This window comes from Vulpes lagopus, chromosome 9, assembly GCF_018345385.1.
Source record: "Vulpes lagopus strain Blue_001 chromosome 9, ASM1834538v1, whole genome shotgun sequence".
Taxonomy (NCBI): domain Eukaryota; kingdom Metazoa; phylum Chordata; class Mammalia; order Carnivora; family Canidae; genus Vulpes; species Vulpes lagopus.
In genome coordinates this window covers 9,797,548-9,810,897 of record NC_054832.1, presented here as the reverse complement: position 1 = coordinate 9,810,897, position 13,350 = coordinate 9,797,548, and positions in this window count along the sequence as shown.

The following is a 13,350-nucleotide window of genomic DNA, read 5'->3' as shown; positions in this document are numbered from 1 at the left end:
CTCACAGGAACATAGCAGTCTTACCATCTCCAAGATCCAGACAGTAGGTGTGACCTAGATGTCACTGCCTGAGAATGTTATAAACATAACCACAGCCTCTAACATTTTAGTCAACAAGTCATTTGATGACCGTTTTGAGGACGTGACGCCTGGCTGTTGTCCGAAAGCCACTTTTGATACCACCTGGCAAATGAGTAGTAACACTGGATCTAGGAAGATCAAGAAAGAACCAGGGAATTGAGCCCTACCACAGAAATGTCCGTCGCCACAGCATGGGTGGACACAAAAGGAGCAACGAGGATGACAGGGACCTGAGCCTTGTGCCATCTCCACTTTGGACTACCATGGAGGAAACAGAGTGATGATGGATGTGCCTGCAGCTCCCACTTGAGCATGCGTGGTCTGGAAGGGCCACTCAACAACCTCAGGAACCCTGGATTAAGGAGGAGCTGATTCTCACTTGCAGGGAGACACAGGACTGGCAAGTGATGTGGGCATGCAGAGCAAAGAGCTTGAGAGCCAGTCTGGCATCAAGTTCTCTCACAGCCCAAAGACTGCAGTCGTGGAGGACTTGGTCAGCCATGGGCCAGCACACCAGCCACAGTGACGCCAACTACATAAATGTTTTCATTAAACAGGTTACATCACTTGGTTGCCAACCAGAAGTTGAAAGGGAAGAAAACACAAGAATAGTAGTCATGATAGTAACATCCTACACAACACTCTTAGAAAACAAAGTTTTTGCAAAAGCAAAGTTTTGTACTTAAAATCCTCACGAGTTGCCCAAGCTATAGAAAACTGTGATAGAAGATTTAGATCCATCTTGGCTGAATCTACAATAAAGAAACCCAACCCTCTAAACAGGGGTTGCATAAGTCAGGAGGTATTAGGACATGAAATTACAAACAAGTTTCCATTTGGACAATAATCCAACTTCTTGAGTTTTGCAATGAATTATGTCAGAGTCCAGGAAACAGTCCCCAAACAGTTGTCTGGTGGATTACGAATCCCTTTCACTGAAAGGCAACTTCCTGGCAATATTATTATAGTCCAGGATTAAATATGATGCAGTTAAGCAAGAACGCTTACTCAGACTATGCTAATGGAGTTCCTCCAAATGCTAATGTACGATCAGCCACAGACGCAAAGTACATAGATAAAGGTACTGTCCCAAGAATCCAAGAGGTGCACTCTTCCACAGTGATGGGGACGGAAGTGGACAGCCGCGAAGCTGAAGTTAAAGCTTCAGGAGTCCTCATCTGAAAGGTTCATTCCAGGCCCTGTACTTAATCCTGTGTTTGTAACTTACTTTTCTTTTCCTTAAAGAATGTGATGGTTAATTTTATGTGTCTACTGGATTGGCCTAAGGAATGCCCAGGAGCTGGTAAAGCATTATTTCTGGGTATGTCTGTCAAGGTGTTTCCAGAAGACTTGAGCATTTCAATCTGCAGACTGAGTACTGAAGACGACCCTCACCAGTGTGCAAGTGGGCATCGCCCAACCTGTTAAGGGCCTGAATAGAACAAAAAAAGTGGAGGAAGATGAATTTTCTCTCTTTGCTTGAGCTGGGACATCTATCTTCTCCCACTCTTAGACAGACATCACCATTCCTAGGTTCTCAGACCCAGATTGAATTATACCACCAGCTTTCCTGGCTCCCCAGCTTCCTACTGGTTCCATTTCTCAGGAGAACCCTGGCTAATCCAAAGAGTGGCTCTAACATTATGTAATTTTCAACATCCACAAAAACCTGGATCCATTCCTGGTCATGGAAAAAAGGATCTCCTTGGAAAAAAAGGCAACTGAAAAGATATCTACAAGTTGTGTCAACGACACAAAATATTCTAGAGCAAAGACAATTTGTGCAATTTAAAGGCTGTTTAGATCAAGTCGCCTCAAGTCCCTACAAAGGTTATGCTTTCATCACGTCAAAGCATGAAATAGCAATAAAAATTTTTCTTACGTTTAGCTTTCATCTTCTATCTTTGTCATGTTTAAGCGTGTATTCTCTAGTTGGGTAACCTAAATGATGTTTGCCTTGTACTGGGAAAGAAATATAGGCTATGTCAAATATGTCAGACAGGAATTTTATGCACCTATTCAGGTTCCCTGATTTTTTTTCCCCAAGGAAAACCCCTTTGTCCCAGACAATACCACCAGCCTTGCTGAGATCCTCATAACCAAGAACAACCATGAGCCCCAGTCTGGGAATATTTTCTCTACACACCAAAAGAACTGCAATAACTCCTAAAGTGGATCCAGAAAATCCTGAAGAATACAATGAATATTGTGGCAGTTAAACCCACTTGGTGAGGGGAAATGTAAGACAGGACAGAAAAATTATTGCCTTTTAATGTTTCAGAAAGATGCTAGAAATGAGTCTTAACAGTTTGACGGGGCAGTGTCTTAAAGCCTGACTTAATGATAAACTCTAGTAAAAGATGTGGAGAAACCGGAACATCCTTGCCACAGTATGGAAGATAAGATGAATAGGCTCAGGAAGGTAAGATTGCTAGAATGGGATTATTATATAAAGCCTGCGAGTTCACATCTGACTGTTCCCTAGGAGAGCCCAGAGTGCACTTCCTTCATTAGGGAGGTAAGAAATGCGCTGATGGGAAGCTTGGCAGTGGCTGTCTGCTAGAGGTCACAATTGCCAGTAGGGACCACGGCCATGGAACTGAGTTCCCTAATATTAGTGGAGATGATGGAAGCCCAGAAAGGAAGAAGCCAAGAGTCAGGACTTAATGTTTGCAGGCCAAGTGGACTATAATGGCCATAATGAGTAGCAAGGCTGCAGTGGCTTTCAGGGTGCCTCAACTTATAAGGTTCATGGTGTTCCTACAAGGTAGATAGAGTGCTAACTAGCATGTTATCATATAAGCCGAAAAAAATCAAGAGATGGAGATTCAAAGGCTAACAGAAAAACTATGTACCTCAGCCAGTTTCTAGATCTAAATAAATTCACAGGCACAGAGCCTATTGATAGAAGCAGGAAGCTGAATCTCCTTGAATAAGGATGCTGCAACTCTACCCACATATATATTAAGTACATATTCCCCAGCCTCTCTCAAAGGGAGCCTGTGGCCATTTTTTTCACTTTAGCCATGCTTTAAGGAAAGAATATCCATAGCCATTAGACTGATACCAGGTCCAAACATCAACATGCTTCATAAGGTAAAGATTTATGAAAACCAGGTGTTCAATGAAACTTCGGCCAAATGGATCCAGGTTGCTATTTCCCTGAATCCCACATATATATATCTGGGTTATATATACTTAGCAGCTGGTAGAACCCTTGTAATGGTCCCTTGATCTACCATGACCCATTATGGTATAAATATCCAAGTGGAAGATTCTGAAATTGCTCCTTTTCCCTGCCAAGGTGGTGCATCAAAAGCAACACTACATTCCTAGGAAATTGCAGCAAATTGTACCATCCTCCAAAGATTTGAAGAATCAGAAAAGGCAGTGACTATTATATTCTATCCAATTTATTAGGCCTCTGAGAAAAAAAAAATATATATATATATATTAGATGCTTAGCTGAGGCCCCACCTAAGAAACAGCACCATGTGTGGGTTAGATACTGTTCTCTGAATACGGTACGTACATTGAACCTTTGACTACCATGTAATTCTAGGTCTCCTATAGCTGGGACATGCCAGCCCCTGAACCAAATGCTGGAAGGACATGGCCCCTCCCACTATCCCTCAATGGAGAATGTCTGCTCCCACTCTCCTCAAACTCTAAAATCAGCACACTAACGCATTAACTTACTTACTATGGAAATTACATATACTTGGGAGGTGTAGTGTTTTCTTTCCATAAACAAGCCACATGCAAAGTCAAATAACATTGCCTGAGAAACAAAGAATCATATCAAGGAATTTTTTTTATATGATCAGATGCTTAATGGCATTAAATAAGACCCACCTGCATTCCTTTTTGCAATAAGGATACCCTTTTATCCTCATATTATCAGAAAGAATTCTAAAACCGAGCTTTCCTCACCTCTGATCAGGGTTTGGATAGTCAATGCATGTACCTTTTTCCTTAACTCTTCCTTTTCTTTGCCTTGATTAGCTAAATAACTATGTTTCTGAGGCATATTGTTGCTCTCTCTCACTTTTTTTTTTTAATAGACTCATAGAAACCAAGCAGAAGGTTGGTTGCTGGGGTCTGGGGGAGGAGGGAATGAGGAGGTGATGGTTAAAGGGGACACAATTTTAGTTATGCAACATATTGTCTCTTTGAAGTTACCTTCTTGTTTTCAATTAAGTTAGAGTCAAGATCTATTGGCCTGATAGAAAATCTGTCCCTGTAAAAAGGCTTTGCCTGTATTTTTTCTTGTTAATTACATATTGATTTCCCAGTTCAACTCTTGAAGGCAATCTTTAATTCCTATTTCCAGGTCATGGAAGCCTTAAGCTACTTTAGGAATCAGCCATAGAATGGAAGATTGAAATGAGAGGCCAGAGCAGAGCACTGCTGACCAAGGACCATTATTCAGGCTAAGATGTTAACGACTCCCAGGAAATTTGAACCAGTTGAATAGAATGTAGAAGCAAGGGGAAGAAAAGACTAAAGAGAATGGAGAGAGAGAGATCAAGATATCGAGAGGTGGGGGGTGGGTGCAGAGAAATGGGAAGGAACCATAAAAGAGGCATAGCCACTGCAATTTCCAGGAAGGCTCGTTTTGGTATAATTTTCAGAAATTTGCATTCATGAAGAAATAATTAAAATACCAAAAATGGGCTTCTGGTTGGCTCATTCAGTTAAGCATCTGACTCTTGATTTCAGTTCAGGTCATGATCTCAGGGTCATGAGATCAAGACCAGGCTCCACGCTCAGTGTGGAGTCTGCTTGAAATTCTTTCCCCACTCCCTCTGCTCTTCCTTCCCTGCTCGTACACACCAGTGCCCCACCTTCATCTAAATAAATAAATACCAAAGATAAAGCAACTTCAGTAGTGATCTACACAGGACTTTGTGTGAGGCACTAAGCTAAGCACTTTACTTTCATCATCTACATGATACTTACTATTATTATACCCATTTTATTTATGAGAAAAGTAAGGCTTGGAAAAGTTAAATAATTTCCATAGGTCATACAATTAAGAAGCAAAGCTGAGATTCAACTTTAACCTTCTCTCTTAACCATAGCAAGAATAGCCCACCCACCCTATATTCCCAGCCAATGTGAGAAGACAGGTCTATTTACCTGAAATGATGCTATGCTTTTAACTGATAAAATTACTTTCTAAAAAAACTCTGATTTTCCATTATTGTTACCTTAGTTGTACATGAAAACTCTTCCCATATAAACTATTAAGCAATTTCTTTAAGAAATAAAATTTCTGAAAATAGACCCACCGCATGCCATCCTGACCAAAGGTATTTTATGTGCAACCATCTAGTTCTCAACCATTTCTGCAGAGTCAGTTCCCAACATCCCTGTCAAAGCACCTTTATGCTCCATGAGTCCTGGAAGTTTCTTCAAAAAAATCATCCTAAAGTTGATAATGGCTTCTCAGTTCCTATACTGGGAGGGGCAAGTCCACCATCAAAACACACAGGACACATTCGTGTGCTTTTCTTATATAAGAGCTTATCCCACACATATCTGATCTCATATCCCTTCTGGTTAGTGGAAAAATGAATATAATCATTTTGAAAATTTACCAAAAAAGGAAAACATGGCCTATGTGTAATCCATGGATAGTCAGCAAGTGGTGGTTTTATAGCACAGTTAGAAGAGAATCATGATACCAGAAGAACTTTGGATTGAATCCCAGCTCAGGCTCTAGTTGTCTTTATGGCCTTAGGACAACTGCCAATCTCTGTGGATCTCATTTTCCCTTATCACCAAAAAAATAATAATGGCTATCTGTGTTTGTCTCTTAATTAAAAATAACCAAGATGTCCTCAGTTTGCCTCCTATAAAGGGAAGCTTAGCAAAATTGGGTAGAGGAAGGCAGCTTTCTAGAGGACACCAAGAACAACTATAGATTCCAGAGTCTCTTGAAGGCCAGAATGGGAAGACCATTCAGAATCCATGGAAGTGGCATCATCCTAATCAGCCAGGGTCTAGGTGGCTGTGGTCCTTGCCAGAGCAAGATCATGTGGCTCTTCATTCCAGGGGCGCAATCACATAGCTCACATCTGCCTTTTCCTCCATGAACAACTGCTGGTTCTCTCTGAACTTTCCAGGATAGCCTCCTGAAAAAGAGAATCTGATTAACATGCCCACCTCCTATCATCTCCACTGTAGTCAGGAAAATGGTAACTCAGTTCAGCATTTTGTCCTTCTTGCTCAAGGAGCAATGAAGATCAATTCCTTCCTCAGGAAATGTGGGTGTGGCAGGAATCACAATCCATCTTCCCAGGGCACCACTGGAAAGGCTGTTATAATGGGGCATGTAAAATGCCTGGCTTATAATAGTCTATAAAAAGGATTATTACTATTTTGAAGAGACTCAAAATTGGATTCCAGCTCTCAGAAAACAATAATTATGTGATGGATAGCCAGCCCTTAATTGAATACACTCTGTATGCCATGGCACTTCACTCAATCTCATTTAATCCTCACAATAATTGAGATTCCTATCCTTACTTTATAGAAAAGTGAATTCAGGATCAGATGACATAACCAACTTAAGAACACAACGCTAATGATCTTGAATCCAGAGCTCTTCCATTAGAAAATCCACATCTATCAATTCTGCCTCGGAGGAATGGGAAGCATTGCTTGGAGATCTTTTGGGCCTTGCCTAGGTGATTGAAACTCTGGGCCTTGGGATCCTATGAATCTAATAAGAAAGTGACCCTCAGTGACAGAAGACACTAGGTTTCAGATGAGAAAATCTGGCTCCTAGTCTAAGTCCACCACTTTCTGGATGTGTGTTTGGTAGTAACATCTGACTTTCTAACCCTTAGCTTCTACAGCTCTAGAGCTGTACGTTGGCAGCAATAATACATGCTCAGTCGGCCTCACTGTTTGGTGCGAGGTTGAGAGTCGAAATGAAACACTACTTGGAGAATATTGCCTGGTAACCAGAGAAGCATTGTACGGATATGAGTGTAATTATCAAAAGTCCATCTGAAACAATTTCATCGTTTGAAATCCTACAGTAGTATTGGTTAATGACGTTCCTTGGCTGACTTGAAATTATTCATTCTCTCTCATATAAACCTATTGACCTCCTCTGAAAGCCAGGCACCAAGAGAGGAAGAGGAATGTACAGCTGAATAAGGCAAGGTCTCTATTCTCAAAATGCTCAGAGTAGAGAGGGAGGGAGAAGCAATAAACAGATGGGTTCTGAGACAGTTTGGAAGTTGCTGTATCAGGGGTAGAAACAAAGCAATGCAAGAGCACAGATGGAGCAGGTAGGTGTGCCTGGGAGTGGCCGGTGGAAGCTTCCTTTAATCAAAGTGACATCTCGGCAGGATGGAAAGCCAGTGAGAAGAGCGGAGGCAAGACCATTGTAATGGGGCAGATTTTCCCAAATACCACCCTCCATACCCTGCCCACTCTCCTTTCCTTCCTCTTGGTCATAGGACCTCCTGGGTCTTAGCTGGGAACAGAACTACCTGGGAGTCTACATTCTCCACCTCCCTTGCAACTAGGTGTGGCCATGTGACAATAAGAGGTGAGCTCAAGTCCTAAGCACAACTCAGGTCATTTCCTTAAAAAACAACAGCTCTTGAATTGGAATGTAGAAAAGGAAGAGGAGTCGGCTTCCACCGCCAACTAGAACAGTAACTGAAAAATGGCAAGGCAGTAGGACAGAAGAGCCCTGGGAGCTGATGTTCCTGAGAAGCCAAGCTATCTCACCACAAACTTGTTTGTTTTATAAGAAAAAAAAATAAATCTGTCTTGTCTAAAATTCTTTGATTTTTTAGGGTTTTATTTTCCCCTTAAGTAGCTTAACATGTTACCCAACTAATGCATCTTGGAAGACAACACCATGTGGAATGACCTGGAGACAGAGATGAGCCATCGCTGGTTTGAGAATGATTGAAAATTTTATTTGGTAGCCACACTGGGATTCAAAAGTACAGGTCCCCAGGAGGGTGTGAAGAATGCCCAAGAGGGAGTCTGGGCATGAGCATTCAGAACAGTTGTCTGTCTAACATAGAAGCTTAAACTCAATCCCTTAAGGACCTGGCAGCCAAAGAGTTTTCTCCTAAAACCTCTTCTCTTATCAGCCAACACCCAAGAGGGTGCAGCCTGGTGCAAGGGGAAGAGAAGGTGGAAGGGGACTGGGGAAGGATAAGCATACAGGATGGATCCTTTCCATTAATGTCTTTGGGACAAGGCTCCAGTGGCCCTAGGGCTGAGGTTCTCATAGTCTGGAGAAGCAGGTAAAAATCCAGACAAGAGCCCTGTAAGAAACATCTCTGGTTTTGGAGTGCTGGCCACCCCTGCAGCTGTCTCCTCTCATCTCCTGTCTCCCAAGAGCATCCAGCTGCTTCTTCGCAGGATGCAGAACAGGGAAAGTGGAACTGAGTGAGAATTTTGTGGAGGAAAGGGGCTTGGCTTTCCAAGCCAAGAGACCCTTGTAAACACATCTTTGAGCTAGCCAAGGCTCACATGCTAGCAGGCATGGCGATCGTTTCAACCTCCCCTATCCATATGCCAGACTTGCTCTGTTCTGTTTCAGGAAAACAAAGGCCACCCTTTGTAAAGGGTGTCAGTGCAGTGAGGGAGAAAGCTAGAGCCAGGACATGTTCTTGGCCTGACAAATGTGTGTTAGCCAGGTGCTGTCTCCCTGCCATCTTCCTCCTAGGACTTCCGTCTACTTCCAAGTTTGCTGTCTCAACCACCTTTTAGTAACGGGGGTGCTAAAGATGCCTTCACATGTGTAGGTTTTCATGAAAACCAAACAAGGTCTGGGGAATAAAAAGAAGGTTTGAGTTAAAATCTCTGCTGGCTGCTGTGAGATTTTCTACAGACTCCCAGCCAGTGCCCTTGGTGTCAGAGCACAGGGACACTGTGCTTATTACGGGACCTGATTTCTGGTCTGGGAAAAACTGTTAATTTTTCCCTTTACCTCCAGTACTTTTCCATTCCGTTCCACCAATTACGGGGGGAGGCCAGGCTGCCACGACTATTACAGAGAAGAACTTGCCCAGGTCTGGTCACCATAAAGCATTCACAATTTTTCTGAGAATGAAACCCTGTTATTATTTATCTGATTTTTTTTTTTTTTATGGTTGTCATGGTGGTGACTTTGTTAGCAAAGGTGGTGGCGGTGACCCAATTGTTAAAGAATGATTGAGTGCGCGAGCGGGAGCAATGTGGCACAAACTGTGCTGCCTGGTGGCGCAGCAGGGGGTGTGTGGTGAAAGCAAGGTGGCAGAGGAAGTGACGCAACTGAATAGAGGTGTTGGCTTGGGCAGTGACAGTGGGGGCTTATGGAAAAGATGGCCTTGCAATGGCTGTGGCAATGGGAAGGGTATCAATTGCGCTGAGAGGGGTGGCAGCTGTGGCAGAGATTGCCTGCAAGGAGAGGTGTGTGACTGTGACCTTGAGTGTCAGATGCTGACGATGGAGGTAGGCTGTTGGTACAGATGATGGTCATGAATGCGGAGATGGGAGTGAGCATAGCAGAGAGGAGATACATAGGTATAGATTTATATGTGTAATATACATACATATATACATTCAAAAAAATAAACAACACACACACACAACATTGTTTCTTAAAGAATTTTGTTCACCGAACTGTTCTAAGATTTATCTTATCAGCCAAACTAAATCCAGGGGCAAAGAGTAGGTTCTTTTTTCCTCAGAAAGACATTTCCCTGGGGCGCCTGGGTGGCTCACTCCATTAAGTGTCTGCCTTCAGCTCAGGTAATGATCCCAGGGTCCTGTGATCAAGCCCCGCATTAGGCTCCCTGCTAAGGGGAATCTGCTTCTCTCTCTTCCTCTGCCCCTTCTTCTCCTTCTCCCTCAAATAAATAAATATTTTTTTTTAAAAAAAGATACTTCCCTGCATTAAATCATAAACAAACCATGTGACGAAACAGCCAAATCCTGTATGCATCATTAGCTAGAAGAGCTAACAAGCTAGTGGTTATCAGTATCATCGGTAGTGATGGAAGTCCAACCATACTTTCCTCAAAGGTCTTTCAGAAAGATAGAGTAGTATGGAGGGAGAAGAAACTCCCCGAGGGATGAGAGGGCCTGAGGATAGAGGGACCTTGTGTGGGAGATCCCAAGACCACCCTAGCTAGGGTCCATGATGGGCTGAAAGGACTCACAGACTCAGCAAACAATTGTACTCCTGACTAAGATTTATTACCGTGAAAGGATACAAAGCAAATTGGCAAAAAAGGAAAAGTGCAAAGTCTTCCAAGAGTCCTTCCCTGAGCCCTTCCTGTCCAGTGGGGTCACATATGACATGCTTAATTTCTCCAAAGACAAGTGGGAGGCATATGACAACAAATGTGAAGTGTTGTCTTCCAAGGATGTTTGTTAGAAATTCAGTAACCTAAGCTTTCACTGGGAGATGGTCATATGGGCATCCCCAGCCTTGCACATATCAAACATTCCAGATCCCCGGGGTACCCAGGTGTCTCAGTAGGTTAAGCGTCTGACTCTTGGTGTCATCTCAGGTCATGATTTCAGGGTCATGAGATCAGGCTTCATACTCCAGCAGGGGAGTCTGCTTGAGATTCTCTCTCTCTCCCTCGGCCCCTCCTCCCGCTCACTCATTCTCTCTCTCTCTCATCTCTCTCAAATTAATCAATAAATCTTTTAAAAAATATATTCCAGACTCCCAGAAAGAAAGCAGGTGTTCAGCATAAACTGAATTCTTGTACAAACCAGTTAGGCATCGTGAGCCATTCTTAACGTTTATGGAAAGCTTTATATCAATGTAGGAAACTATTTACCAGCCATGTTCCAAGATACCAGCTGAGGGTCAACTTTCCAAGCAGGCCTCTCTACAGATAACATCTCATTTTTAATGTGCAGGAGTCTGTACAAGAGAGATGCTTGTGGCAATGGCTGAGGATCCACATCCCCTAGACATAGAAGACTGGTCTCAAAAGCCTCCTAGGCTCTTTGTAAGCAAAAGTGCAGTTGCAGCAGCATTGCCCTTGACCTCATTGGGTTGCTGGATAATTATATAGCCCTGGGGATCTGCTTCCACTGATTAAGAAGAGTCCAGCTGCATTGCAAGCAGATGTGTTGCTTGTGGGGGTGGCTATAAAGTGGTGAGTCCTCTAGCAAAACACAATCCAATTACCTAAAAATCACATCTCATAAAAGAAATATTTGCAAGTCCAGTCTGGCTTTGTCATTGAATCACCTCTGAATTGCAGAATTTGGTCTGGTAAAGGAGGAATTTTAGATCAAAATCTGGTTTTACTCCTCATCAGTTAGGTGAGTTTAGATAAATCACTCTGGGCAGGTCTCCAAATGTTGCTTGGTTTACTTAGGGATGCTGGCATTCAAGACCAGAGAATTGGGGCCATCGTAATCTTCAGGTCTTGCCATATCTTATCATTCATTCATCCAGACAGTGACACTCCCTGGAATCATTTTATATTTTTCCCTTAGCTCTTCTCCTGTCATTCCAGCTCTCCCCAGCAGCAGCCCCACACAGAAATGAACCTGCAAGACATCTGTAGTAAATCCATGCACCCCCTCTTCATCTGTAAGATGAATATAATAATACCTGCCTTACCAATCTCATTTTGTTTCACAAAGGAAAAACAAAAACAAAAGATGCCTAAAAACACTCATCAGAGCACCATACAAGTATCAGCTATGCTATTGTGATTCCTTTTCAGCCAAAGATAGTTTCTAACATTTTCATTCATTTTCATTTTACGTTTCTGTATCATCTCTTCCATCCTTCCTGACACAAAGATTGTGTCAGGAGTGTTGGGTTCTCAGCTATTGTGGGTCAAACTGTATCAGTCAGAAAAGACACACTCAAGTCCTAGCCACAGGTGCTTGTGAATGTGACCTTATTTGGAAATAAATAGGGTCTTTGCAGATGTAAAAAAGAGAAGATGAGATCATATAGGATTGGGATGTGCCCTATTCCAATGACTCGTGTTCCTGGATACAGGGAAGGCACACAAAGACAAAGTCATATGACAATGATGGCAGAGATTGAAGTGGTGCATTTGCAAGCCAAGAAACACCAAAGATTGCCAGCAACCACCAGAAGCGAGGAAGAGGAAGGAAGGATCCCTCCCCTAGGGTATTTGAAGAGAACGTATCCTTCCCAACAACTTGATTTTAGACATCTCTAACTTCCAAACTGAGAAAAAATAAATGTCTGTTATGTTAAGCCCCCAGTCCTGGCATGGCAGCCCAGGAAACTCACACTTCCTGTCAGCCCCACCACCGTGGTTTCAGCCAAGACGCGTCAACAGGCCTCCATGCACGTGGTGCTCCAGTGGTGAGATAGAGCACAGATGAGCCTTGAGTCTGTGGGTTATGGAAACAGCAGGACCTCAGGCATTTCTCAGGAAAAGCCAAATAAGTAATCCTAAGAAAGTGCTCTCTGATGCCCAGAAATGTGTCCAAAATGTTATACTCCTGGATTTATGAGTAAGAAGACCAAGGTTGGAGGTGATGAAAAGCCTCAGCTCTGGTTACACAGTAAGTTAGCGGCCGAGCAAGGGGAGAGTCTAGCCCTTTGGCCTCTCAGGTCCTTCTCTCTCTCTCCTTCTCTGTGGGACCCACAACATCAGAAAAAAGCAAAGGGTAAGGAAGGCAAAACAACCTGTTACATAATGGAGGAAAGGAGCCTACCACAAATGCATGATGTGTGAGGCCTTTTAGTGGCAATATATCATCTCCTCCTGTGTCAGCTTCAGAAATAAAGGGTGGGAGGTTTTTTCAGTGATCAGATTGGTTGGTTCACTGTGGTTTAAGACCAGACACTGCTCTCCCATTAATTTTAACACCAACTCAGTTTGGAAGGATTTATGACCAAGCGGTACAAAGAGTGATTTGAGTTACAGCTTGGCCTGGTCATGTTCAGGAGGCAAGGGCAGAATGTTTCATTTTCCAGGCTGCTGACTTTCTTTGTAACTCTCCTTCCCTAAAAACATAAATAAAGGTGAGACACTGAAAAATGATCCTGAGTTTCCTGGTGGTTGAATCCTATTTGCAATTGAAAGAATAAAAACAGAACAATTGGAGAAAATGACCTGAGAAGGTCTGCATGGTGTCAAGGATAGAGCTCTGGATCAGGGGATAAGCATTCTGCTATGTCCCTAATTCACCAAAGTATTCTAGGAGCTTCTTCCGCACTCCAGAAGTGTTTCCTAACCTGTAACATGAGAGCAGCAGAGTCTGTGATCTATCGCAGGGATTCTG